The 25456-nt window shown below is 46.5% G+C and overlaps 1 long non-coding RNA gene across 1 annotated transcript; it reads right to left on the bottom strand.

The window, feature by feature from the left end:
* Positions 1-783: 783 nt before the first annotated feature.
* LOC108539678 (uncharacterized) lies at positions 784-7982 on the bottom strand. Its single transcript, XR_001888460.1, has 4 exons — positions 7742-7982; positions 6361-7651; positions 2526-2565; positions 784-1348 (listed from the first exon to the last, which is right to left on the bottom strand). It is a non-coding gene; the product is annotated as an uncharacterized LOC108539678 (long non-coding RNA).
* Positions 7983-25456: the final 17474 nt, after the last annotated feature.

The raw sequence follows: 25456 nt of genomic DNA, 5'->3' as shown, positions 1-25456 counted from the left end.
CAGGCAGGGCAGCACTCACTTATGGTACAGAAGGAATCTTAAAGCTTCCCCTACTCAGGAATGAATGAGCTCTAGACCCTGCCGTCGCCTCTGCTCAATACTCACCCACTCCAGGTTTCAAAAAGAGGCTGCCCACATGGACAACTCGGAGAAACTCCAGGGCTGTTGTTGATGGAGAAGCCAGATGCAGAGCGGTGCACTTGGGGGTGCAGTTCAGGAAGCCGCGGGGTGGGTATGAGGGTGTAGTGGAGCGTATCAGTGCAAGGATACCCTGAGACTGGGGGTGACATTAGCTCCACAGGCACAGGAAGGGGCTTGGAAACAGATTGAACTCAGAGCATACATATCATGTGGGGGAGGGGCTGGGAGCTTGGGGTTGGGGGAAGCTGCCTCCACCGCTGAGGGCCCCACCTCATGGTTCATCCCTGGCAGGCCTGCAGATCCCCCTATACCCTCTCCCTGAAGATGGCCCATCTGTGCCTGGACAGGTTGGCATGTGTATTAGATTCTTAGGGCTACCACAGCAACGAACCACAGACTGAGGGGCTTAAATAACACAAGTATATTTTCTCACAGTCTAGGAGGCTGGAAGTACAAGGAGCTCAGGGTGTCAGCAGGGCTGGTTTCTCCTGAGGCCTCTCTCCTTGGCTTGCAGGTGGCCGCCTTCCCATGGTATCCTCACGTGGCCTCTCCTCTGATGCCCCTTCCTCTTCTTGGAAGGATACCAGTCCTATTGGATTAGAGTCTGCCCTAAATATCTCATTAGAACATAATTACCTCTTTAAAGACCTTAACTCCAAATATAGTTTTATTCCGGGGTTCTGGGGGTTAGGGCGGCAACATGTTGATTTTGGGGGACATACTTCATCCCATAACAGTGTGGGCTGCCATTCTCCACTGGTGCTCTATCCTGGAGACACACCCCTAGGGAGTTTCGTACAACATGCGGGTCATCTAGTTAAATTTGATTAAATTGTATTTCAAATGCTGCATGGGATACACTTACACAAAAAATTATCATTGATCTGAAATTTGCATTTAACCCAGCATTCTATATTTCTAGCTGCTAAGTCTGGCACTCCTACCCACTGGGAAACCTCCTACCCATAGCTTCTCACCTGGGCTGCCTGGGTCTGGGACGGGCACAGAAAGGTGGAGGGTGGAACTGGTGCCTAGAGGAGCAGCTGGAGTCTGGGAATCCCTCAAGGGCCCTGGCCTTGTGGCTCTCTCAGGACAACCTGTAGAAGCCACTGAGATGCTGGGGTGGCCTGTGGTTTGATGGAAGCCACAGCATCTGTTTAGGCGAATCCTGGAGGTACTGCCCGTTTCTCTTCCAGTTTTCACATCTCTGTAGAATGGGAAATGTCATACAAAACTGGACCATACACAAATCATCCAATTTCCAGTTGCAGAAAACACATGACATCATACATATCATGATGATGAAAATATGGGTGCCCAATCCCTTACCCACAATTCTGAAATCCAAAATGCTCTGGGAACATTTTTTGTATGTAAATTTGGAGACAAAACCCATTTAGGGATAAAATTGATTTGAATGGACTTGGGACTATTTATAGACTTTCTTTATCCATTGGTGAGAATAGTGATACTGTGTTTTCTGGGGGGCACTGTCCAGACATGTGGGGGGTTGTAGGAGATTGGTCAGGGTGGTGGGAAAAATTGTAGAAAGATGCAAACCTTCCTGGAAAGCCAGGAGGTTTTATAAAAGCTTCAGAAAAGGATTTGGGCTGAAGGCAGCCAGATTCTCTTTTCTGGTACCTGAAAGCTTAGGTTAGATAACAAGGGGATGTAAAGAAACTGATCTAGATAAGTTAATTTACTTAGGCCTTGGAAACTGGCCTTTAATCATCTGTGTGCAGGACTGCTCTCTCTAGGGGAGCAACCATGTTAATTACCCACAAGTGTGTTGACTCGAGGCCTTTGTCATTAAATCTGTACTAAATAAATGCCTGAAGCACCAGCTTGTCAGGGCCACAGATGCTGACTCTTTACAGTACCCTCCTTGGTGTCTGCGAGTGGTCCAGTCCCCTAGCCCACTCTTTCACTGGATACCTGTGTCTGAGTGCATGTGTTCATCTGTCATTCGGCCAGGATCTGCGGGTCAGACCCAGCAGCAGGTGGTAAGTGATATTCAGGATATGCCCTGTATTACCAGCCTACAGCTCCCCAAACTCGAATGCCAAAAACCCACAGCTTTCTGGATAAGGGATTGTGCAGCTACAACAGCAGACAGGCACCGAGCTCTTAAACCATGGGAGGCACAATGCTAAGTGCTTTAGGTTTCTTATCTCTTTAATCCTCATAATCTGTGAAATGGATACTTTTATTTGCATTTTTGGTAAGTTATTTTTGTGTTGAAGTGTGACATGCCCACAGAAAAGCCCACGAATCAGGTACCCAGCTGGAAGAATTATTAGAAAGTGAGCCTGCGCCCATGACACTGCCCAGCGCCATCTCTCAGTAGCACCCCAGAGGCTCCCACCACAGGCTGCCATCATTACCTCCCAGATTCTCACTTTCATCACCAAAGATTCATTCTGCCTAGAAAAAAAAAAATGCTGTCATTTATTGAGCAGTTACTATGTTCCAGGAAATTTTATTATTTCTCACATTGACTCTATCAGGGTGAGTACTCTTTTTTTTTTGAGATGTAGTTGCGTTCTTGTCACCCAGGCTGGAGTACACTGGCATGATCTTGGTTCACTGCAACTTCTGTCTCCTGGGTTCAAGCGATTCTCCTGCCTCAGCCTCCTGAGTAGCTGGGATTACAGGCACATGACAGCACACCTGGTGAATTTTTTTTTTTTTTTTGAGATGGAATCTCACTCTTCACTCTGACACCCACGCTGGAGTGCAGTGGCGCGATCTCGGCTCACTGCAACCTCCGCCTCCTGGGTTCAAGTCATTCTCCTGTTTCAGCCTCCAAAGTAGCTGGGACTACAGGAGTGTGCCATCATGCCTGGCTAAGTTTTTGTATTTTTAAAAAATTTTTAGTAGAGACAGGGTTTCACCATGTTGACTAGGTTGGTCTCAAACTCCTGATCTCAGGTGATCCACCTGCCTCAGACTCTCAAAGTGCTGAGATTACAGGTGTGAGCCACCATGCCTGGCTAGGGTGAGAATTCTTATTATTTCATTTTACAAGCAAAAAGAAGCAAGAGTTGAGAGATGTTATGTCATGTTCTATTCTATATCATATTATGCATCATATCATGTTATGTATCATAACCTCAGCTCAGTGAATTCTCACAAACAGAACACACTTTTCTAAGTAGCACCCAGATTGAGGAACGGAATGTTAGAAGCAGCAGAGAAACTGCCCCGTCAATCCCACAGCCCCTCAAGTTGCTGCCCACTCCCAAAGGTAAGCACTGTTCTGACTCCTGACACCTTTTGCCTGTTTTTGAACTGCCTGTCAATGGAACAAAATTGTCTATTCTTTTTGGTGCCTGATTTTCTCTCAGCATGATGCTCATTAAGCCCATCCACATTGCCACGTGAGGCTGCAGTTTGCTCTTTTCGAGTGCTGAGTAGAATCCCACCATTTGAACACACCTCTATTTATTCACCCATTTTCCCCTTGGAGGATGGAGGTTAGAAATGTTTTCAGTTTTTAGCAATCACCAGCAGTGCCACTCTAAATTCTTGCAAGTCTTTTGGTGGACATGCACACATTTCTGTTTAGTGTATGTTTGGGGTGAATTGGGAGCATCACAATAGTGTGTGTGTGTGTATGTTTAGCTTTTCAAAAACTTCCAAACTGGCCTGGCATGGTGGCTCATCCCTGTAATCCTAACACTTTGGGAGGCCGAGGTGTTCAAGATCACTTGAGGCCAGGTGTTCAAGACCAGCCTGGCCAACATGGTGAAACTCCATCTCTGACAAAAATACAAAAAAAATTAGCCAGGTATGGTGGTGCATGCCTCTAATCCCAGCCACTCAGGAGGCCAAGGAAGGAGAATCACTTGAACCTGGGAGGAGGAGGTTGCAGTGAGCAGGGATCGTGCCACTGCACTGTAGCCTGGGTAGCAGAGCGAGACTCCATCTCAAAACAAACAAACAAACAGGCCATGTGAAGATGAAGGCAAAGATCAGGGTGATGCCTCTACAAATCAAGGAACCCCAGGTTTTGCCTGCCAACACCAGAAGTTAGAGGAGAGGCCTGGCAGATTTGCTCTCACAGCCTCAGTAGGAATTAACCCTGCGGACACCTTGCTCTTGCACTTCCAGCCTGCAGAGCTCTGAGGCGAGGCACTTCTGTGGTTTAAGCCCCTCTGCTCGTGACACTTTGTTACTGCAGCCCCAGCATACTCCTCCATGGAGTGATGCTTCATGTTTAAAAATACCTCTGCTCTGTAAAGAACACTCATCTGGCTGGGCATGGTGGCTCATGCCTGTAATCCTAGCACTTTGGGAGGCTGAGACAGGCAGATCACCTGAGGTCAGAAATTTGAGACCAGCCTGGCCAACATAGTGAAACCCCATCTCTACTAAAAATAAAATTTAAAAATTAGCAGGGCGTAGTGGCAGGCACCTGTAATCCCAGCTACTCGGGAGGCTGAGGCATGAGAATCGCTTGAACCCAGGGGGCGAGGTTGCAGTGAGTCGAGATCACACCACTGCACTTCCGGCCTGGGAGACAGAGCAAGACTCTGTCTCAAAAAAACAAACAAATAAACAAACAAACAAAAACCACTCATCCTAGTGTTCCTCGAGGTGGTCTGATTAGCAGCTGATGTGTTTACAACAGCTTTCCCTTTTCAAATGTGATTCCAGAAGCCATCAGATGCACGAATTGTTGTATGTCTGAATGCTTTAAGTGAAGGTTGATGGGAGCTGGCTGATTCTGGTCTACATGTGTGGCTGGGCTGACAAACAGGCATCCACTCACTTGGGCTGGGTCCCAGGAGCAGCCTCAGGAATTGAGATTCCTGCATCTGCCTTCATGGTCTTTATCTTCCAGGCCTCCCTCTCCCCGTCATGGCTTAGGCGGGGACCACAGCAGAGGGCGGGCCACGCCATCTTTCAAGGGCAGCTGGACCCGTGCTGGCAGCCGGACAAACCCTATTTGGCCAGGTGCAGTGGCACATGCCTGTAATCCCAGCACTTTGGGAGACTGAAGCGGGTAGATCACTTGAGGTCAGGAGTTCAAGACCAGCCTGGCCAACATGGTGAAACCCCCATCTCCACTAAAAATACAAAAATTAGCCAGGCACTGTGGTGCATGCCTGTGGTTCCAGCCACTCGGCAGTCTCCATCTCAGAAATAAAGAACCCTCTTCTTCCTGGGCAGAGAGTTTCTCTGTTCTGGACGTCGCCCAGCAGCCCGGCCCCAAGGTGATCTCTCTGAATGGGTGAGGGGAGGGTCTCTTCCAGCTGAAAGCATCAAATCAGGACTATTGCTTCCTAAGAGCACGTGGCCCAGAACTGGGCTACAAATAGTACAATTTTTAAAAATTACACTAAGCTTTGATTTCAGAGTGTGTTGGTCTCCTGGGGCTGCTATAACTGAGTGCCACAAACTGGGTGGCTTAAGACAACACACATTTATTCACTTATAGTTCTAACAGAACCATATATCTCTGCCTTTCAATGGTAGATTCAAAACACACGATGATGGTGCCGTGATTGCAAAAATTAGTCAAGTGTGGTGGCATGCACCTATAGTCCCAGCTACTTGGGAGGCTGAGGTGGGAGGATCACTTGAGCCCAGGAGGTTGAGGCTGCAGTGAGCTATGATCATGCTGCTGCATCCCAGCCTGGGCAACAGAGTGAGAGAGATCCTGTCTCAGAAAAACAAACCAAACCAAACAAATTTGAAAGCCACTGTCTTATGTGGAAGAATTTGGAAGTCAATGATAACACAGGGAGGTAGTAATTACTTTCCAGGTTTCAGACGTTCTTGTGGGTCCCGAGAGGAGAGATGCTGTGGTGGTGTGAGGTCCAGGAGGACTCTGGGCTGGGTTGAATTGGGGTTGTACCACTTTCATCAGGAGGTCCTTGTGAGGACGACTCCATTGCCTGGGCCTCCACTTTTTCATCTGTAAAATGGGCTAAATATCTACCTTGATGGGGAGGAGGAGGATGAAATATCTCCTCACATTTATTGAATGCTGCCTGTCCTAGGATTTGTTCTGAGTCTTTTATGTGTGTTACATCAGTCTTTCTTCACAATACCCCTCTGGTTAAGTGCTAGTACCATTAGATTTATCAGTACAGGTAAGGACACTAAGGCACGGAGAGGTGAAGTCACCCGGCCAAGTCAATGAAAATCTGTATCATGTCAAATACTGTGTCTGGCACTTAGCAAGCACAGAGCGAATTTTAAGTTTCTTACCCTTAATTTTGTTAAAGGATCCTCAGATATAGGCAGACGAACAAGCTGGTGGAAGATGTGTGAGAAGCACGCTTCAAACTGCCAGGAAGCTGGCTTCTACGGAGTCCCAAAGTGTGAAATTAGCTCCTCTTCTGGGAGGGTCCCTGGAAACAGTGGCTGCTCCCTGCAGGAGGCGGAGTCCCTGCAAGCCCTACTCTTCAGCATCAGAGGAACTGCAAGGGGAGTCAAAGAAAGGGGACCCTCCCTTCCAGCCCTGAGGGGAAGACTCATCGATGGCTCCAGGGAGGAAAGAGAATGATGGGTCTGGCTCACAGTAAACTACCTTATTGCTGGTTTTTAAAGATGAGAGGTGCAGGAACCCCCAGACCTACTCCACACCCTGCAATACAGATCAGCTTCGAGGGGTCTCCACACCCCCTGCCCAGATGGCCAGCCCCACTCCTCCAGGAGAGTCTGTGGCCCCCACTCTCTGGAGGCCAAGGGAGAACAGAGCTGCATCTCCCTGGGGAAGATCAGACAAGTAATTAGACCAAACTGCAAGAGGCAGGTGCGTCATTGCTTCTCAGAAATGATAAACAGAGCACAAAGGGAGAATTGCATCACTTCTTCCCAGGGGCACTGGGACATTTGCTCTCAGAGTCCAAGCTGGGTCACATTTAAATCAGAGGGGGACTATGGACTGATCCTCTGCCGAGTGCAGAAATGTTTCATCAGCAATTAGTGTGAGCACTCTGAAAGGAAGCTAAATGTTCTCCTTGCCTTGTTCCCACGTTTGCTTGTTCCAAGTCGTGTCTTTATACTATCTTAACTATATAATGTCATTTATGCCATATTTTAAAATAGTTGTCTTTTTATAGACTCCATGACTTGGTTTGACTTCATTAACAAAACTTAGTAATTTACCTTGCACAGAGCCTGCCCATACTGGACATGAAATTAGTATTTGCAGAATAAAAAGATGTTGATGACAATAATAATATACATAATTACATAATAATTTTAAAGTAAAAGCTAACCTGCTGGGGCCCTCTCTTCTGCCTCCTGTCTGAAGAGGGCTGCCTCTGCAGTGAGCCTGGACGTGGACTACTGCACCCATGACCTTGCAGACATCAGGCTGGGAGCAGGTGGAGGCGGTTGGCAGAGGAAGTGGTAGAGGAGGAGAGGCCAGGAGCTCCCTGAGCCAGTGCTCCCAAGGAAGGAAGTCCATCAGAAAATCGCAGAGGGCCTGGGACCCAGGGTCCCCCATCCTTCTCCCCACTCACCCCAGCAGAGATTTGTTCCCGCAGAGCACCTATGTTTTTGTTTGTTTGTTTTTATTATACTTTAAGTTCTCGGGTGTATGTGCATAAGGTGCAGGTTTGTTACATACGCTGTAAGGCACCTGTGTTTTAAAGTGTCCAGGTGGTCTCCAGCTGCCCGCTCCAGCTGCCCGCTCCAGCACTCGCAGGTTTGGAGTCCAGGGTCCCCAGGCTGTGGGATGGCAGTGAGCACACTGGCCTCCTGAAGTAGTGGGCAGGGCAGAGGATCCCAGGCCAGACTGCTCAGAGCGCTGTTTGCCAGCTAGGGGTGACATTCCTGTCCTGGCTGTGACTGTCCCCTCAGCTTCCGCCTTATTCACCCCTGATGGGAGGCCAAGGTGGAGCCAGGAGAGCTCTGTCCATGACTCTGCTCCAAGAGGCTCCTCCTCTGTGTGCACCCAGAAGGCCCACGGGGGACATGTTGTAGCCTGCAAAGCACTACTGCCTACACGACTGCACAGCCAGCTCCACAGGCTCCTCGGAAACGAGAGCGGGAGCAAAGATGAGGGCTACACGGCCAGGTGAACACCTGGGAGCAGTCTGTGTCCATCTCCAAGTTCTATTCATTTGCTAAGGCTGCCTAAGAAAGTGCTACATACTGGGAGGCTTATAGCACACATGTGACTTTCTCACCGTCCTGGAGACTGGATGTCCAAGGTGCGTCAGGCTGGTTTCTCTGGAGGCCTCTCTCCCTGGCTGCAGGTGGCCATCTTCCTGCTGCGCCCACTCTCGGCCTTTCCTCTGTGCACCAGCATGCCTGCGGTCTCTTCCTCTCCATATAAGGACCCCAGTCCTTGTGGATTAGGGCCCACCCGAATAGCCTCGTTTAACACCCATTCCCTCCGTAAAGGTCCTGTCTCCAAATACCGTCACACTGGGGGTTAGGGCTCCAGCGTATGAATTTGGGGGGACACCATTCAGTGCACAGCAAGAGGAAAACCACTTTCACAGTCACACTTCTGAGCACTTCCGAGCTGTGTGTTGCCTTACACGCCCAGCACCATGCATGAAGTATTGTCGCAGCTGTTTTCATTAGGATGTGTGGGAAGAGCATATCTGTCACCAGTTCCAGCACCCAGTGACCAAGAACACTTCCCTTTGGCTCTGCCTCTGCCTCACACTGGACTGGGGCTAGAACTCATGCCTGCAGGTGCCAGGCCTGAGGGCCGCGGGCTCGCTGCCATGCCCAGGGCACGGGCCATCCATCCCATATTCCACCCAGGTACACAGCAACATGAGTACCCAGGAGGGCTGCAACCCCTGGCTGCCACCAAGACCCCTTCTTAGCCTGGCCCCCTCGGTTCTTTCATTTGAGTAATGCAGGTTCTCTAGGCGCTATATACAGTGCTGTGCAAACTCAACTTCCAGCATCGTGCAAACAGACCCTTGTGAAGGGAGTCCTAAGACTACCTTTGGATATGGCGACTCGCTAGTAGGACTCACAGCACTAAGAAAGGCTATTAGACTTGTGCTTACACTTTGAAAATACAGATTTAAATTAGCAAAGGAGAAAGGAACATAGAGCAGAGTCCAGGAGAAACTGGCACAAGCTTCTGGTGTCCTTGCCCTGCGGGGCTGAACGGATAGCGCTTATTTTTCCCAGCAACGATGTGTCACTTGAGGTGTTAGCCACCATGAAAGCTTACCTATGCATTGGTGTTCAGGGTTTTCATTGCAGTCAGTCACATAGGCATGCAGTGCCCATGTGACTGACCTCAGCTACTCGGACCCCAGCCCAACAGAGGTGAAATTAATAGAGCATGGCCCAGAGCCTCGGGCACGTGTGAACAGGCTTTCATCATAAATCACACTGTTGGCATAAACTAAGGATGTGGCCCAAGGCCTCAGACACATGAAGCCACCCTTATCAGGAGGGATACTCCAAGGATTCAGGGGTCATCTCTTAGGAGCTGATCAAGGCTGTGTGCAGGGTTTGGTCAATTCAGATCTGCTGAGTCACCCTTGACATCACAGCTGACATCTCTACGTCCCTTTGGCTGGAACATGTGGGAGCTGCTACTGTCAGTGTCAGAGGCTTTCGATTTGATTCATGTTTGACAGTATGATTTGGGAGAAATTATAGATTTTATCCTAATCTTCATTTATTTCATTATCAGTGAAGCAGAACAACTCTCTACATGTTTTATTGCCATTTGAATTTCTTGTGTGCTTTGTCTAGTCATTCATTCATACATATATTGAGTTATTTACATGTTTATAATTTATAGGAGCCCTTATGAACTGTGCATATAAACTCTTTGTCATATGTGGCAAATACACTTCTACTATTTCTTTTAACTTTATTCTTTTTTGTGAGCAATACAGAAATGTATATTTTTAATGTAGTCAGCTGGTCAAACTTTTCTTTCATGATTTCCGATCTTAGTGTTAAGATAACAAAGGTTTTCTGCTCCCCAAACTATACGCTGTCCAATATATCTTCTCATGCTTTAGTTTTAAACACGTAAATATCTGACCTTTTGGAATATTTTATTGTAATATATTATATTTATTATGTTATGTTATATTATATATTGTATTGTATTGTATTGTATTATATTATATTATATTATATTATATTATATTATATTATATATTTCCTAGGGCTGTTATAACAAATTACCACAAACTGAGTGACTTAAAACATCAGAAATTTATTTTTTCACGGTTCTGTTTGCAAGGAGGCAGTAGGTTTGTGCTTTCTTGGACGGCTCCAGGGGAGCATCTGTCTGTTCCATGACTTTCTCTTCGCTTTGATGTCACCAGCAATCTTTGGCTTATAGATGAATCACTTGAGCCTTGGCCCCTCTGTCTTCACACGGCATTCTCTTTGTGTGTTTGTGTCTCTTTTCCTCTTCTTATGAAGATGTCAGTCATATTGGATTAGGGACCTCCTAATGACCTCATCTTAACTTGATTACAACTGCAGAGACCCTATTTCCAAAAAGGCCACATTCACTGGTACCAGGGGTTAGAACGTCAACATATCTTTTAGGAGGACACAATTCAATCCATAACATATATGGTGTAATAAAACTTCATTTGTTTTCCCAAATGCTTACCTAATTGTCGTAATGTCATTTTTTGGACAATCCACCCTTTATCCATGGGTTTATTTCAAGACATTATTCTGCTCTAGTAATGTATTGGTCAGTTCTGCTGAGGTCATATACTGTTTGACAAAGCATTGGTGTATAACCACCCAAGATAAGCAATTATGGAAGGATATTGGAGGGAAAAGTCAGCTAGCCTCCTACTGTTAGTATGATCAGTCTTTCCCAGTCGTGCAGTCTATAATGGGAGGCCTGTCTGAAAATACTTGCACTTCTCATTTTTATGCCCTTGTTTGGACTTGGGCTGTTCCTGCAACAGTTGGTTATGTTTGATTAAAAAAAAAGAGAACCGGCCAGATGCAGTGGCTCACACCTGTAATTCCAACACTTTGGGAGGCTGAGGCTGGCAGATCACTTGAGGCCAGGAATTTGAGACCAGCCTGGCCAACATGGTGAAACCCCGTCTCTACTAAAAATGCAAAAACAAACAAACAAGCAAACAAAAAATGAGCCTGGTGTGGTGGTGCGTGCCTTTATTCCCAGCTATTTGGGAGACTGAGGCAATGAGAATCAGCTGAGCCTGGGAGGTGGAGGTTACAGTGAGGTGAGACTGCGCCACTGCACTCCAGCCTGGGTGACAAAGCAAGTCTCTGTCTCAAAAAAAAAGAAAAAAAAAAAGTAACTTTTTTCTTTCGTAACCACTACACTGACATAGGGTTTGAATATTAAGAGATATTAGTTTTAAACATCTGCACAGAGTATTCCTCCAATCCCTGGAACAATCCAGGAGTGCATAAATTCTGACAGAGCTATTAGAGGCCATACCAATACTAACGGTTTAATGACCAGGAGAAACTCAGTCATTCCTTTAACATGGATCTATTGAGTGCCAGGCACTGTTCTAGATGCAGGAGCTACAGCAAAGCCTGGAACAGACAAGGGCCTCTGTTTCTTTTCAGCTCACATTTCAGTGGGGGAAAGACAATGATAACACAAACCTAAAGAGGTACAGAATACCTTCTCCAGAAGTAAAGGGAAGGTATGTCGCCTCAAAGTCCTGGGCAGAATCTGATCCTTTTCACAGCTGTATCCATCTTGTTGAAATCTACATTATTGGTGACATCCCCAAAAAGAGAAACGCACCGGCAGAATGACAGACAGGATGACACTCGAGTGTAAAGACATTCTTAACAGCAATCTCCCATTGGTAGCATACTTGATTAGTTCATCAGAATTTCCATTCCCATTTGTGAGAAAGGAGAAACTGAGGATCAGAAAGATTATCTGGTTATTTGATTTCGGCAAAGATAATGCTTTTTAGCAATTCCTCAAGGAAGCCATCAGAGCCCTCATCCATATGACAGATGCGCAGTAAGTGATGAATTTTGCTGTGAACACCTGAGTTGGAATTAGTCATTGACTGGGCTCCGCTCCATGAGAAAATGAGGTGAAGGGGCCAGATACACACAGATAATATATTTTCTTATTTCTTTCATTGCTTGTCCATGTTCCCACGGATTATTATTGTTATTATTATTATTATTTTACAGAGTCTCTCTCTGTCACCCAGGCTGGAGTGTAGTGGCATGACCTTGGCTCACTGCAACCTCCACCTCCCAGATTCAAGTGATTCTCCTGCCTCAGCCTCCTGAGTAGCTGGAATTACAGGCACCCACCACCACACCCAGCTAATTTTTGTATTTTAAGTAGAGATGGGGTTTCACCATGTTGGCCACGCTGGTCTCGAACTCCTGACCTCAGGTGATCTGCCTGCCTCGGCCTCCCAAAGTGCTGGGATTACAGGCATGAGCCACCACGCCCGGCCTCACATGGATATTTTTAACATTTTATTTTGAAATAATTTCAGACTTAGAGAAATTTACAAAAATAGTATACAGAATTCATGTATATCCATTATCTAGCTACCTATAATGTTATAAATGTGTATAACTACGGTACAATGCTCAAACCCAGGGGAAAAATTTTGATACAAGACTTACTAACTAAGCTACAGACTTATTTGAATTACCCTAGTTTTCTCCCTGTGAAGTAAAGGATTAACTCAGCAGGCTTGGGGTGTTCAAACCCTGCATCTCGCAGAGAAAGGACTGGCCCTTGACTACCTTCCGGGAGAAAAACTCCTAAGCCCTTGAAATATCCTGCCTGATGACAGTCTTTGTTTACTTGGGCCCTTGGGCCCTATCAGATAGTCTGTATTAACAGCGTGATTTATGGTGGAGAGCCTTGGGTCTTGCTGTATCCGTTTGACCTCTTGAGGGCCTGCAGACGGAGTAGCTAAGGTCAGCCATGGAGGTGCTCCATGCCTCTATAACTGATCCCTAATAAAAAACCTGGGCCCCAGGCTTTGAATGAGCGTTCTTGGTTTGGCAGTACTTTCTGTGTGTTGTCACACGTCACTGCTGGGAGAATTAAGTGCGTCTGTATAGTTTCTCTGGGCAAAGACAACTAGAAACTGGTGTTTGTCTCTCCTAGAGTCTGCCCTCCGTGCCTTGTTCCATGCTAACTAATATATATGCTTTCACTGTAATAAACCGTAACTGTGAGTGTGACAGCTTTTTAAAGTTCTGTGAGTCCTTCTAGTGATTCACTGAACCTGAGGGTGGTCGTGGGGACCCTTGGCATGCTACCTAATATCCTCTCCTTTTCTTTTTTTTTTTTTTTTGAGAGAGAGTCTCACTCTGTCGCCCAGGTTGGAGTACAGTGGTATGATCTTGGCTCACTACAACCTCTACCTCCCAGGTTCAAACGATTCTCTACCTCCCAGGTTCAAATGATTCTCCTGCCTCAGCCTCCTGTGTAGTTGGGATTACAGGCCCACACCACCATGTCCAGCTAATTTTTGTGTTTTTAGTAGAGATGGGGTTTCGCCATGTTGGCCAGGCTGGTCTCAAACTCCGGACCTCAGGTGATGCACCCAAATTGGCCTCCCAAAGTGTTGGGATTACAGGCATGAGCCACCATGCCCGGCCCTAATATCCTTTTTCTATTCCAGGATACAATCCAGGGTCTTTTATTGTTGGTCTCCTTTGTCTCCTCCAATCTGTGACAGTTCCTCAGTGTCTTTGTCTTTCATGACCTTAACACTTTTGGTGACTACTGGTCATTTTGTAGAATGATCCTCAATTTCAGTTTGTCTGTTTGCTTATGATTCATTGAGTTCATGTAATGTGGGAAAAATGCTTTATACCAGATAACTGGGAATTTTAAGGAGAATAAGCTCTTCAATACCCCTGTACACACACACACACACACACACACACACACACACACACACACACTTTTTCCCTATCAACTGGAATTCCCCGCGGCACTAAGCCTCTCTTGTAACATTGGCTCTCCACCTCTACTTTCACTATTCAGTTTGATGGTCAAATCTTGGGTGAAAGAGAGCCAGTGGCGGCCACTGTTATAGAGAAGAACTCCGCTTTCCCTGTTAACAGAGGCCTTTGTGCATCTGGTGGTCACAGCACTCCTCACATTCCTTAACTGACTCTCACCCCAGGTAGCTGGAGATCACTGAGGCAGGAATGTGGCAGACATTGACTCTTTTGTCTGCTGAGGGTAATAGTCAACCTTCTTCTGGGAAATGCTCCTTCTTCCCACCACGACTACATGGCTTGAAAGAAAGCTGCCATGATCTAACAGATTTTGCCCGCATGACCACCACTGATTGCTCAGAGCTGGGCACCTGAGCCTATTGGGGCCAATCAGAGCTCTTCCCTGGGATTTCTGGGCTTGGGAGGAAGCAGCACATTCTTCCCCTTGGAGGGTCCTTGCTTGTGGAAGAGCCAGGCTAGAGCAGGAGGGGTTGAATTGAATTCAGACAGAGGCGGAGATGAGCACTGGAGAGGGAGCCTGGCTTTGTCCCAGGTGCATTGGGAGGCCCAGGTATACCCTGCACACTTCCTCGATGATGGGAGCCTCACTAATACATGGACCACATTCCATCCTGTCTGCATACATGACACGTGGAAAAGGCTGGACACTTCCTATATCTCATGATTAGCCAGTGAATGAAACGAAAAGGGCCGGGTGATACTTCATCAACATCACAGTTTTTCTTAGGGTCGTCTCTGCCTTTATGTTTCCATATATGGGATGTGGTAAATCAGAACCAAACATGTTGAACAGCATTCATTTTAACAGGCGTCTTCAAGAGACTGTCTACGTGATTAGCAAATACCATCTGCCCGCCTAATGAAATCAGAAGAGCCAGTGTTTTCCATCCTCAACTCAGGGATTAAAGAGGAAAAGCCAGTGTAAGCAGGTTACCTAGGTTAGCACAGCTGTGGAGAGGTGCATTGAACAGATTGTAGAGCTCAGTCCCGCCCCAGTCAAGAGGAGTCAGTTAGGACACAACCCCAGATGCCAAAGGAAAAGAAAGGAAAGAAAGAAAGCAAGAGAGAAAGAAGGACAGAAAGAGAGAGAGACAGACACAAAGAGAGAAAGAAAGAGAGAAAAAGAGAGAAAGAGAGAGAGAAAGAAAAAGACAGAAAGAGAGAAAGAAAGAAAGAAAAAGAAAGAAAGAAAGAAAGAAAGAAAGAAAGAAAGAAAGTCTAGATTTTACTTCCCCAACAGCCCATTTTATAATAGATAAATAATTCAAGAAAAAAGAAATTGGTTAGAAAATGATAATGTTTGTCCACTCTATGGCTATGGCTATGCAAGGGGCAGAAATAGGAAACCTGTGTGTTTTGCCAAAAGAGAATCTGTTTGCTCATTTAAACTTTTTCCTTCTGATTATAAAACATACAAATTCTTTTATGAATAACTTTCACAATAAGGGAAAATACAAAGTGTGTGGGGCAGGTGTCACTGAGTGGAGGGAGAGGGCGTGGTCATTTTCTGCTCATGCCCACCCCGGTGAGGGCTGTGCCTGGGTGACAGGCAGGGTTGGGAGTGCTTCTGGAACCCGCTGAGGGGGCTCTTGGGAAGGGGATGCACCGGGGAAGAGAGCTTGGATCTCAATAATCTATCAGCTTTTGGAACAGCAATGTTAGTTTCCTTAGGCTGTGTTAGTTTCCTAAAACTGTCCTTAAAAAAGTACCCCAAATTGGGAGGCTTAACATGACAAAAATTTGTTCTTTCACAGTTCTGGAGGACAGAAGTCCAAAATCAAGAAGCTGGCAGGGCTGTGCTCTCTGAAGCATCCAGAAAAGATTTCTCCTGGTTTCCTCCTAGCTTCCAGTTGGTGCCAGCAAGCATTAGCATTCCTTGGTGCCCAACTGGATCTCTTGAATCTTCTGTTGCTCGAAATCTCTCGAATCTCTGCTTCTGTTTCCATGTGGTGTTCTTCCCTGTGTGACTCTCTCTGGGTATCTTGGATAGTCATATTGGATTAAGGGTTCATCCTACACAACTATGACCCTGACCTAACTTAACTAATTACAGCTGAGTGCGGTGACTCACACCTGTAATCCCAGCACTTTGGGAGGCCAAGGAGGGCAGATCACTTGAGGTCGGGAGTTTGAGACCAGCCTGGGGTCTCAAAGTCCCGACTCCTGAGGTCTTTGCAGTAACTGATACTCAAGGGAAATGCTGAAGAAAAGAGAAAGGCGGCCGGGGGCGGTGACTCACATCTGCAATCCCAGCAGTATGGGAAGCTGAGGCGGGCAAGTCATTTGAGGTCAGGAGTTTGAGACATGCCTGACCAACATGGTGAAACCCCATCTCTACTAAAAATACAAAAATTAGCCAGGCGTGGTGGCGTGTGCCTGTAATCCCAGCTACTTGGGGAGCTGAGGCAGGAGAATCACTTGAACCCAAGAGGTGGAGTTTTCAGTGAGCAAAGATGGCGCCCCTGCACTCCAGCCTGACCGACAGAGCAAGACTCTGTCTCAATAATAATCATGATCATTTAACTCATTATATACACCACGATCTTCTTTTCAAATAAGTTCACAGTCTGAAGTTCCAGGAAAGACATGAATTCTTGGGACACAATTTCAGTCCAGTGCAGCCTCTCTTCCCCACACAACCTCCCTGGCACTGTGGAGCGGAGGGCAGCATGGCCCCATCATGGAGAAGGGCTCCTCCAGGTGGTGGGGGGTGTTCTGCTGTGACCCTACCAGGCTCTGGGGAAAGCAGGGCAGATCCACAGTGGCAGTGGCCTCTGCCGGGAGATTTGGGGCACTGCTGTTCTAGAATACCACGGGAAGCTCTGGCCTTGGCTCCAGAGGCAACAGGTCTCAGGGGCCCACCCTGTGAGCCCCCAAAAGCAGTCTAGGTCCTAGGGAGTGGTTCCAGGGGGCCACTAGAGGCAGTGGCTTTGGTGGGGCTGTGTTCCCGATCTTTTAGAAGCCCTCACAGCACTCTGCACTCCCTTCATAATACCGATAACAATTCCAAGGAGTAAATAACCATGAGGTTAGTTATTTAGTGTCTGTCTCAGCAATAGGGTGACAAGCTGTCTGCTAAGTGGGGCCACCAACTTGTCTAGTTTGTGCTAGGCCGGATTTGTTTCAGCACTGAAAGTACTGCATCCTAGAAACCCCCTCAATTCCAAGTAAACCAGGACAGCTGGTCACCCTCCTTAGCAGACAGACGGGAATCTCACGCGCAGAGCCACGGTGTCTGTCTAATCCACTCTATCTCCTGTGTTCCTGTTTGTCAACGGTACCTTGCACAGAACATGCATCCAATAAATATTTGCTGAAGAACAATCATAATAATGATTATCCAAAATGCTCAGTAAATATTTGCCGAACGAATGCCCCTGCCAGTAAATAAAGAATTGTTTTCAGCATTTTAATATATTACCAAGAAATGAGACCAACTGGATTTACAGACTCATCCAAGAAGCAAAGAGATTTTTGTCCAAGTAGAAAATGCCAAGTAGGGTAAGTTTAGCAGCGTTCAATCCTCTAATAAAAGATCAGCAAATGGCCTAGAGGGGTTGGGTCTGATTTCCTGAATCCGTCTTTAAGTGGAGATTATGGATTTCCAGATCCTCTCAGACAGGAGGGACCAAAGCAGGAGGGACAACTGCCGGACAGCCGTAGCAGTGGGAACCAGAGCTTGCATTGCACATCCCCATACAGCAGTTTCACAGACGTTCCCTTGGGTGGGATATATTAGACTGTAGATGTGGAGGGATGATGTGCTTCTCTGTTTTTTTGAAAATGAGTTTCACTCTGTCACCCAGGCTGGAGTGCAGTGGCGCAGTCTCTGCTCACTACAACCTCCACCTCCCAGGTTCAAGCTAGTCTCTTGCTTCAGCCTCCCAAGTAGCTGGAATTACAGGTATACGCCACTATGCCCGGCTAACTTTGGTACTTTTAGTAGAGTTGGGGGTTTCACCACATTGGCCAGGTTGGTCTCAAACTCCTGGCCTCCAGTGATCTGCCTGCCTCAGCCTCCCAAAGTGTTGGGATTACAGGCGTAAGCCCCTGTGCCCATCCTGATGTGCTTTGACTTGCCTTGCCTTTCCTCTTACTTTCTTTTCTTTCTTTCTCCTTTCTTTCTTTTTTCTTTCTTTTCTTTCCTTTCCCTTTCTTTCTTTCTTTCTTTCTTTCTTTCTTTCTTTCTCTCTCTCTCTCTTTCTTTCTTTCTTCTCTTTCTCTCTCTCTCCTTCCCTTCCTTCCTTCCTTCCTTCCTTCCTCCCTCCCTCCCTCCCTCCCTCCCTCCCTTCCTTCCTTCCTTCCTCCCTTCCTTCCTTCCTCCCTTCCTCCCTTCCTTCTTTACTTCCTTCCTTCCTTCCCTTTTGTCTCTCTCTCGCTCTCTCTTTCTTTTGAGGCAGAGTTTCACTCTTGTTGCCCAGACTGGAGTGCAATGACATGATCTCTGCTAACTGCAACTTCCGCCTCCCAGGTTCAAGTGATTCTCCTGTCTCAGCCTCCTGAGTAGCTGGGATTATAGGCACCCGCCACTACGCCCAGCTAATTTTTGGTATTTTTAGTAGAGACGGGGTTTCACCGTATTGGCCAGACTGGTCTTGAACTCCTAACCTCAGGTGATCTGCCCACCTCAGCCTCCCAAAGTGCTGGCATTACAGACGTGAGTCACCATGCCTGGCCTGATGTGCTTTTCTTAAGGACGCACACAAAGTAGGGATTTGCAACCAGGCCATCTGTGTGCTTTTTTACTGCACTGTTCTCCCATTTCACTTTATCACAGCCACAGCAATGAAGCCCAGTGGTCAGTAATTTCCTGAGCTTGAGTCCAAGCTCCAAGTCATCTAGATGAATCTGTAACTAAGCAGTGGCCACTTAGATAGTTGAGATGTGAGGAAAGAGCCAGCCCAGCAGGTCTTGCATGTCTCCAGGGAAGCCTAGAACAATGACCCTTGGCCAGCCCTGGGGAGTGCGGTCCCCAGGAAGGTTCTAATGTCTGTGATTAATGATTTTGTTCTATACCCCTGGAGGAACAGGTCACATGCAACCAGCTTGTCAGGGTAGTTTGCACAAACATCAAGATTGATGATGTGTACGTGGCTTCACTGCTGGGGTCCTGAGTTTCACTTGGCATACCTGATAGCTAAGCAGAATGTGTCTATGTGATCAACCACCTGAAAAACCTTGGACCCTGAGACTGGCATAGGTTTCCCCGGGTCTTCCACACATGTCCTTGGAGTTCTCTGCGAGACAAAAACTACATTCTGAGTGGTCTCAGATGAGGAGGCATGAAGGAGCCTGAGTTGGACTGTCCTGGAATGCAACCAACGCATATCTTTTCCTGTGGCTTTTTCTCTGCATCCTTTGCTGGAATAAATGCTAGCCATGCGTATAACTTGCTATTGAATCTTGTCAGTCTTTATGGAAAATCACCAAACTTAGCACCTTGACACACAGAAGAAAACAGGGATGCTCCGCCCCGGCTTATCCTGCCAGATGCTGCCCTTCCTGCTTCCACCCTGACTCCGCCCAGGTTTGAATGAGGGCTGTGGGAAACAAGGTTTAGAATGGTTACAGCCAAAACCAGAGCTGGATTTGTAACCCCCGTGGAGGTGGGTTTCTGCTTCAGCTCACAGGCCCAGTGTACACCTAGCTGGAAAATGTGGCAGGAAAGCATGACGGGGCAGGAGGGTGCAGATGCCTGGGTAGCAGACTTCAGGGTTGACTGACTTTTGGAATCTGTAGGATTTGTGAACTCTGGTTAATTTCCATAACTGGAGCCACAAGGTCTTCCCTGGATCTCTGTTACTTATTACTGGCTCAGCCAAGCAAACACTTTGGGTTGAAGTATCCTCTAGTCCTGCAAGTCCCCGACATCCACATGTGTGCAAATTTCTGTTTTACAGTCCAGAGGCGAAAACCGCAATTACCTTTGCACCAAACTAATAAAAAGCAAGTCACCCAAATAATTACATACACACTTGCTATTCAGATAAACCCCTGACATTTATTTTGCATAAAAAATAAATAGCGTATAGGCCAGGCTCACACCTATAATCCCACCAGTTTGCGAGGCTGAAGCAGGAGGATTGCTTGAGGCCTGGAGCTTGAGACCACCCTGGACAACATAGCAAGACCCTGTCTCTACAAAAATAAATTTTAAAAAAATAGATAGCTTATCCAGAATAGCCAAAACAATTTTGATAAAGGAGAACAAAGTAAGAATACTCACACCTCCTGATCACAAAACATGCTGCAAAGCAATGGTAATCAAGGCAGTGTGGCACTGGCATAGAATAGACATATAGACCAATGGAACAGAACTGAGAGTCCGGAAATAAGTCCATGTGTCTATGGTCAACTGAATTTCAACAAGAATGCCAAGACCATTCAGTGAGGAAAGAATTTTTTTTTAACAAATGGTGCTGAGACAACTGGAAAGCCACACGCAAAAGAATGCATTTTTGACCCATAATTTACACCTATACAAAAATTAACTTAAGGACCAAAGATGTAATTGTAAGAGCTAAACCTCTAAAACACTTAGAAGAAAATATAGAGGCAAACCATGACACTGGATTTGGCGATGGCTTCTGAGATAAGGCACCAAAAACACAAGAAACAAAAGAAAAAAATAGGTAGATTGGACTTTACTACAATTAAAATCTTTTTTCCATCAAATGATGCCATCAAGAAAATGAAAAGACCACCCACAGAATGAGAGAAAATATTTGGAAACCATGTATCTGATGAGGGCCTATATCCGGAATATGTAAAGAACTCTTACAACTCAACAACAATAAGACCAACAACCCAATTCAAAAGTGGGCAAAGGGGCTGGGTGCAGTGGTTCACACCTGTAATCCCAGCACTTTAGGAGGCCAAGGCAGGTGGATCACTTGAGGCCAGGAGTTCGAGACCACCCTGGCCAACATGGTGAAACCTCGTTGATACCAAATTGGCCATGTGTGATGGCTCACACCTATAATCCCAGCACTTTGGGAGGCCGAGGCGGGTGGATCATCTGAGGTCAGGAGTTCAAGACTAACCTGGCCAACATGGTGAAACCTCGTCTCTACTCATCATACAAAAAATTAGCTGGGTGTGGTGGCATATGCCTGTAATCCCAGCTACTCAGGAGGCTGAGGCAGGAGAATTGCTTGAACCCGGGAGGCAGAGGTTGCAGTGAGCCAAAATCAAGCCATTGCACTCCAGCCTGGGCGATAAGAGCAAAACTCCATCTCAAAAAAGAAAAAAAAATTACCTGGGTGTGGCGGTGCACGCCTGTAGTCCCAGCTACTTAGAAGGCTGAGGCAGGAGAATTGCTCAAACTCAGAAGGCAGAGGCTACAGTGCTGAGTTCATGCCACTGCACTTCAGCCTGGGTGATAGAGTGAGATTTTGTCTCAAAAAAAAAAAAAAGAAAAGAAAAAGAAAAAAAGGGCAAAGGACTTGTGTGGATATTTTCCCAAAGATGATATAGAAATGACCAAGAAGCATATGAGAAAATGTTTAATATTACTAACCACTAGGGAAATGCAAATAAAAACAACAATGAAATACCACTTCACACTAGGATAGCTATAAAACAAGAAACAAAACCCAACAGAAAACAAGTGTTAGCAAAGATGTGGAGAAATTGGACATCTTGTAACATTGGATGGCCATATGGCCCAGGAATTCTACTTTAGGTGTGTGTATACCCCGTAAGTTGAAAACAGATGTTTAGGTAAAAATTTTTACACAAATTTTCATAGCAGCATATTCACAAGAGCCAAAAGGTGGAAACCGCCCAAATGTCCATCAGAGGATGAGCGGCTACGCAGAATGTACTATCTCCATCCAATGGAATATGACTTCACCTTAAGAAGGAATAAAGTACGGATACATGCCACAGTATGGATGAACCTTAAAAATCTTATGCTATCTGAAAGCAGATAGTCCCAGAAGACCACATATTACATAATTTCATTTTATGAAATGTCTACAGTGGGCAAATCTCTAGAGACAGAAAGTAGATTCACGGTTGCTCAGGGCTGGGGAGATGGGAGGATGAGGTGAAATAGCTAAAGGGTATGGGGTTTCTCTTTGTGGTGATGAAAATGTTCTAAAATTGGCTGTGCTGATGGCTGCACATATCTATGGCTATATTGATTTTATTTTATTGAGATGGAGTCTCACTCTGTCATGTAGGCTGGAGTGCAGTGGCGTGATCTCGGCTCACTGAAACCTCCAGCTCCCTCAAGCAATTCTCCTGTCTCAGTCTCCCGAGTAGCTGGGACTACAGGAGTCCGTCACCAAACCTGGCTAATTTTTGTAGTTTTAGTAGAGACGGGGTTTCACCATATTGGTCAGGCTTGTCTTGAACTCCTGACCTCAGGTGATCTACCCATGTGGCTATATTTAAAGCCATTAAATTGTTCACTTTATTTTTTATTTTTCAGAGATGGGGCCAGTTGCCCAGGCTGGAGTGCAATGGCATGATCATGGCTCACTACAGCCTCGAACCCCAGGGTTCAAGCAATCCTCCCTCCTGAGCCTCCCAAGTAGCTGGAACTACAGGTGACTGCCACCACCCCTGGCTAATTTACTTTCTGCTTTTTACTCCAACCCAGGAGGTGGAGGTTGCAGTGAACTGAGATCACGCCATTATACTCCAGCATGACCGAACCGACATCATGTGCCTGTGATGGGACGCACAAGGAATGCAGACTTCAGTGTTTATTCAAAGCAAACACAAATCTAGTGATGAGAAGACCTCAGATGGTCCCCACAGGGCAGAGAATCTGGGGAAGGGCATCCCAGATCTTCCATGCAATTCTCTTCAGTAACAACTTCTGTGGCTCCTGCAAAAATATCAGTGTCGTGCAAGATAAACAAAGCTAAAAGATGGTGTCAGATGAAGGGGCACCAAAGAGGACTGGCTACTAAACATGATGTAAGACCCTAGTTTGGATCTTGGACTGGAAGGAAAATGCTATGAAGACATCATTGGATCACTTGGTAACCAGGCAACCACATTCCAGCAATGAGAAATTTCCTGGCTCGGATAACTGCCCTGTGGTTATGTGAGAGAACACTCTTATTTGTAGATCTATATGGAAATATTTAGGGGTAAAGGGTATGATGTATGTAATCTGCTCCTAAATGGATCAGAGAGAAAAAGAGATGTGTATTTATATAGAGAAATAGAGATGATGTGGCCAAATGCGGCAAAATGTTAGCAATTACTATATCCAGGCTGGGCGTGGTGGCTCACGGTGGCTTGCATCTGTAATCCCAGCACTTTGGGAGGCTGAGGCAGGTGGATAACCTGAGTTCAGGAGTTTGAGACCACCCTGGCCAACATGGTGAAATCCCATCTCTACTAAAAATGCAAAATTAACTAGGCTTTGTGGTATGTGCCTGTAATCCCAGCTACCCAGGAGGCCGAGGCAGGAGAATCACTTGAACTCAGGAGGCAGAGGTTGCAGTGAGCCAAAATTGGGCCATTGCACTCCAGCCTGGGTGACAAGAGCAAGACTCCATCTCAAAAACAAACAAACAAACAAACAAAAACAATTAGTATATCTGGGTGAAGGGTACAAGGGAAGATTTTATGTTTCTTGCAATTATTCTGTAAGTTAGCCATTATTTCACATAAAAGTTATTGGCCGGGCACAGTGTCTCATGCCTGTAATCCCAGCACCTTAGGAGGCCGAGTTAGGTGGATCACGAGGTCAGGAGTTCAAGACCAGCTTGGCCAACATGGTGAAACCCCGTCTCTACTAATAATATAGAAAATAGCTGGACGTGGTGGTGGGTGCCTATAATCCCAGCTACTCAGGAGGTTGAGGCACGAGAATCGCTTGAACCCCGAAGGCGGAGATAGAGCAGTGAGCCGAGATTGAGCCACTGCACTCCAGCCTGGGTGATGGAGTGAGACCCCATCTTAAAAAAAGAAAAAAAAAGTTATTTTATGTTAAAATAAAATCGGTAAAGTTTTCATAATAAAATAAAATACAATAAAATGTAAAACTCCCCAAATCTCTGCCATAAAACTGTAGAGACAAAAGTCAGCTCCTTTAAGGGTAGTGCAGTCCCCAGAAGCCACCACATCGGCCAGGTGGTCGGCAAACGGCACAGACGCTCACTTGGCTTGGACACCAGCTGGAGTCCCTGAGGCCTGGAGCTTGACCTGGAGAGAAGAGCATTGTTTCCTGGCATAAGAGAAGTAGAAGAAAACCACTTCTGGGATGAAGTGAGCTCTAGAAGAATCCAAGAGCCTAGAGGCTCCACATGGGTCCTTAGTGTTAGTGGCTAGCTGTGACCCTGCCAGTCTGCAGACCAGCTAACCACGGGGCCAACTGCATTGATTGAGCGCCTATTGTGTGCAGGAGCCTGTGTGGACCAGGAGGCCCCACTGGTGGCTTGTGTGTGTGTTTGCATGTTTGTGTGAACCTCATTTCCCTGAGGAGCCAGGTGAGAATGACGATCTTGTCAAAATGCCATTGCTAGCTGCGACAGGCCAGCGTTGATGGCAGGACAGGTGCAAGAAGCCCTTTTGTGCCAAGGAATATTCAAAACATTTCACTTACATTAAGCCATTCAACACCCTCCTGCCCAGCAGCCCCATGGGGTAAGTATGACTATTACCTCCTGTTTTACAGATGAGAAGTGAAGTAATGCACCCAAAGTCACCAAGACCTGAGGCTCCTGGTCAACACAGAGGTGGCATGCCCCGCACAACAACACACACCCCACTCTTTGGTCCTGTCCTCTTGGTTTTTTTTGTTGTTGTTGTTTGGTTGGTTGGTTGTTTTGTTTGTTTGTTTTTGAGACAGAGTCTCGCTCTTGTCATTCAGGCTGAAGTAGTGGTGCTATCTCTGCTTACGGCAACCTCTGTCTCCGGGTTCAAACGACTCTCCTACCTTAGCCTCCTGAGTAGCTGGGATTACAGGCATGCGCCACCACGCCGGCTAATTTTTGTAGTTTTAGTAGAGATGGTTTCTCCATGTTGGCTGAACTGGTCTTGAACTGACCTCAGGTGATTCGCCCACCTCGGCCTCCGAAAGTGCCGGGATTACAGGCGTGAGCCACTGTGCCCGGCCTGTCCTGTCCTCTTGGAACAGAAATCAGGACGCCTCTGGGAAGCGGGCTCCAAGAAAACACAATCATGGCTGCGTCCTTGCACAGAAGTCGTGGCTCCCTCCCGACTGGGGCAGTGGGCATCTCCTGGGGTCAAGGCTCAGTTATGAATACATTGCTTAAACTTGACCATTGTGAGTTTCACACCCAATTGGGAAAAAAGACTGGTTTGGTCAGTTGGCATTTCAGGAGTATCTAAAATATTGAAGTCTATTTAATATTTCAGTGTACTAGCTCAAGCTTTTGTGCATTTTCATAAAAAAGTT

Source organism: Rhinopithecus bieti, unplaced genomic scaffold (assembly GCF_001698545.2).
Source record: "Rhinopithecus bieti isolate Rb0 unplaced genomic scaffold, ASM169854v2 scaffold_17184, whole genome shotgun sequence".
Taxonomy (NCBI): Eukaryota; Metazoa; Chordata; class Mammalia; order Primates; family Cercopithecidae; genus Rhinopithecus; species Rhinopithecus bieti.
This window is presented reverse-complemented; position numbering and strand designations above follow the sequence as displayed.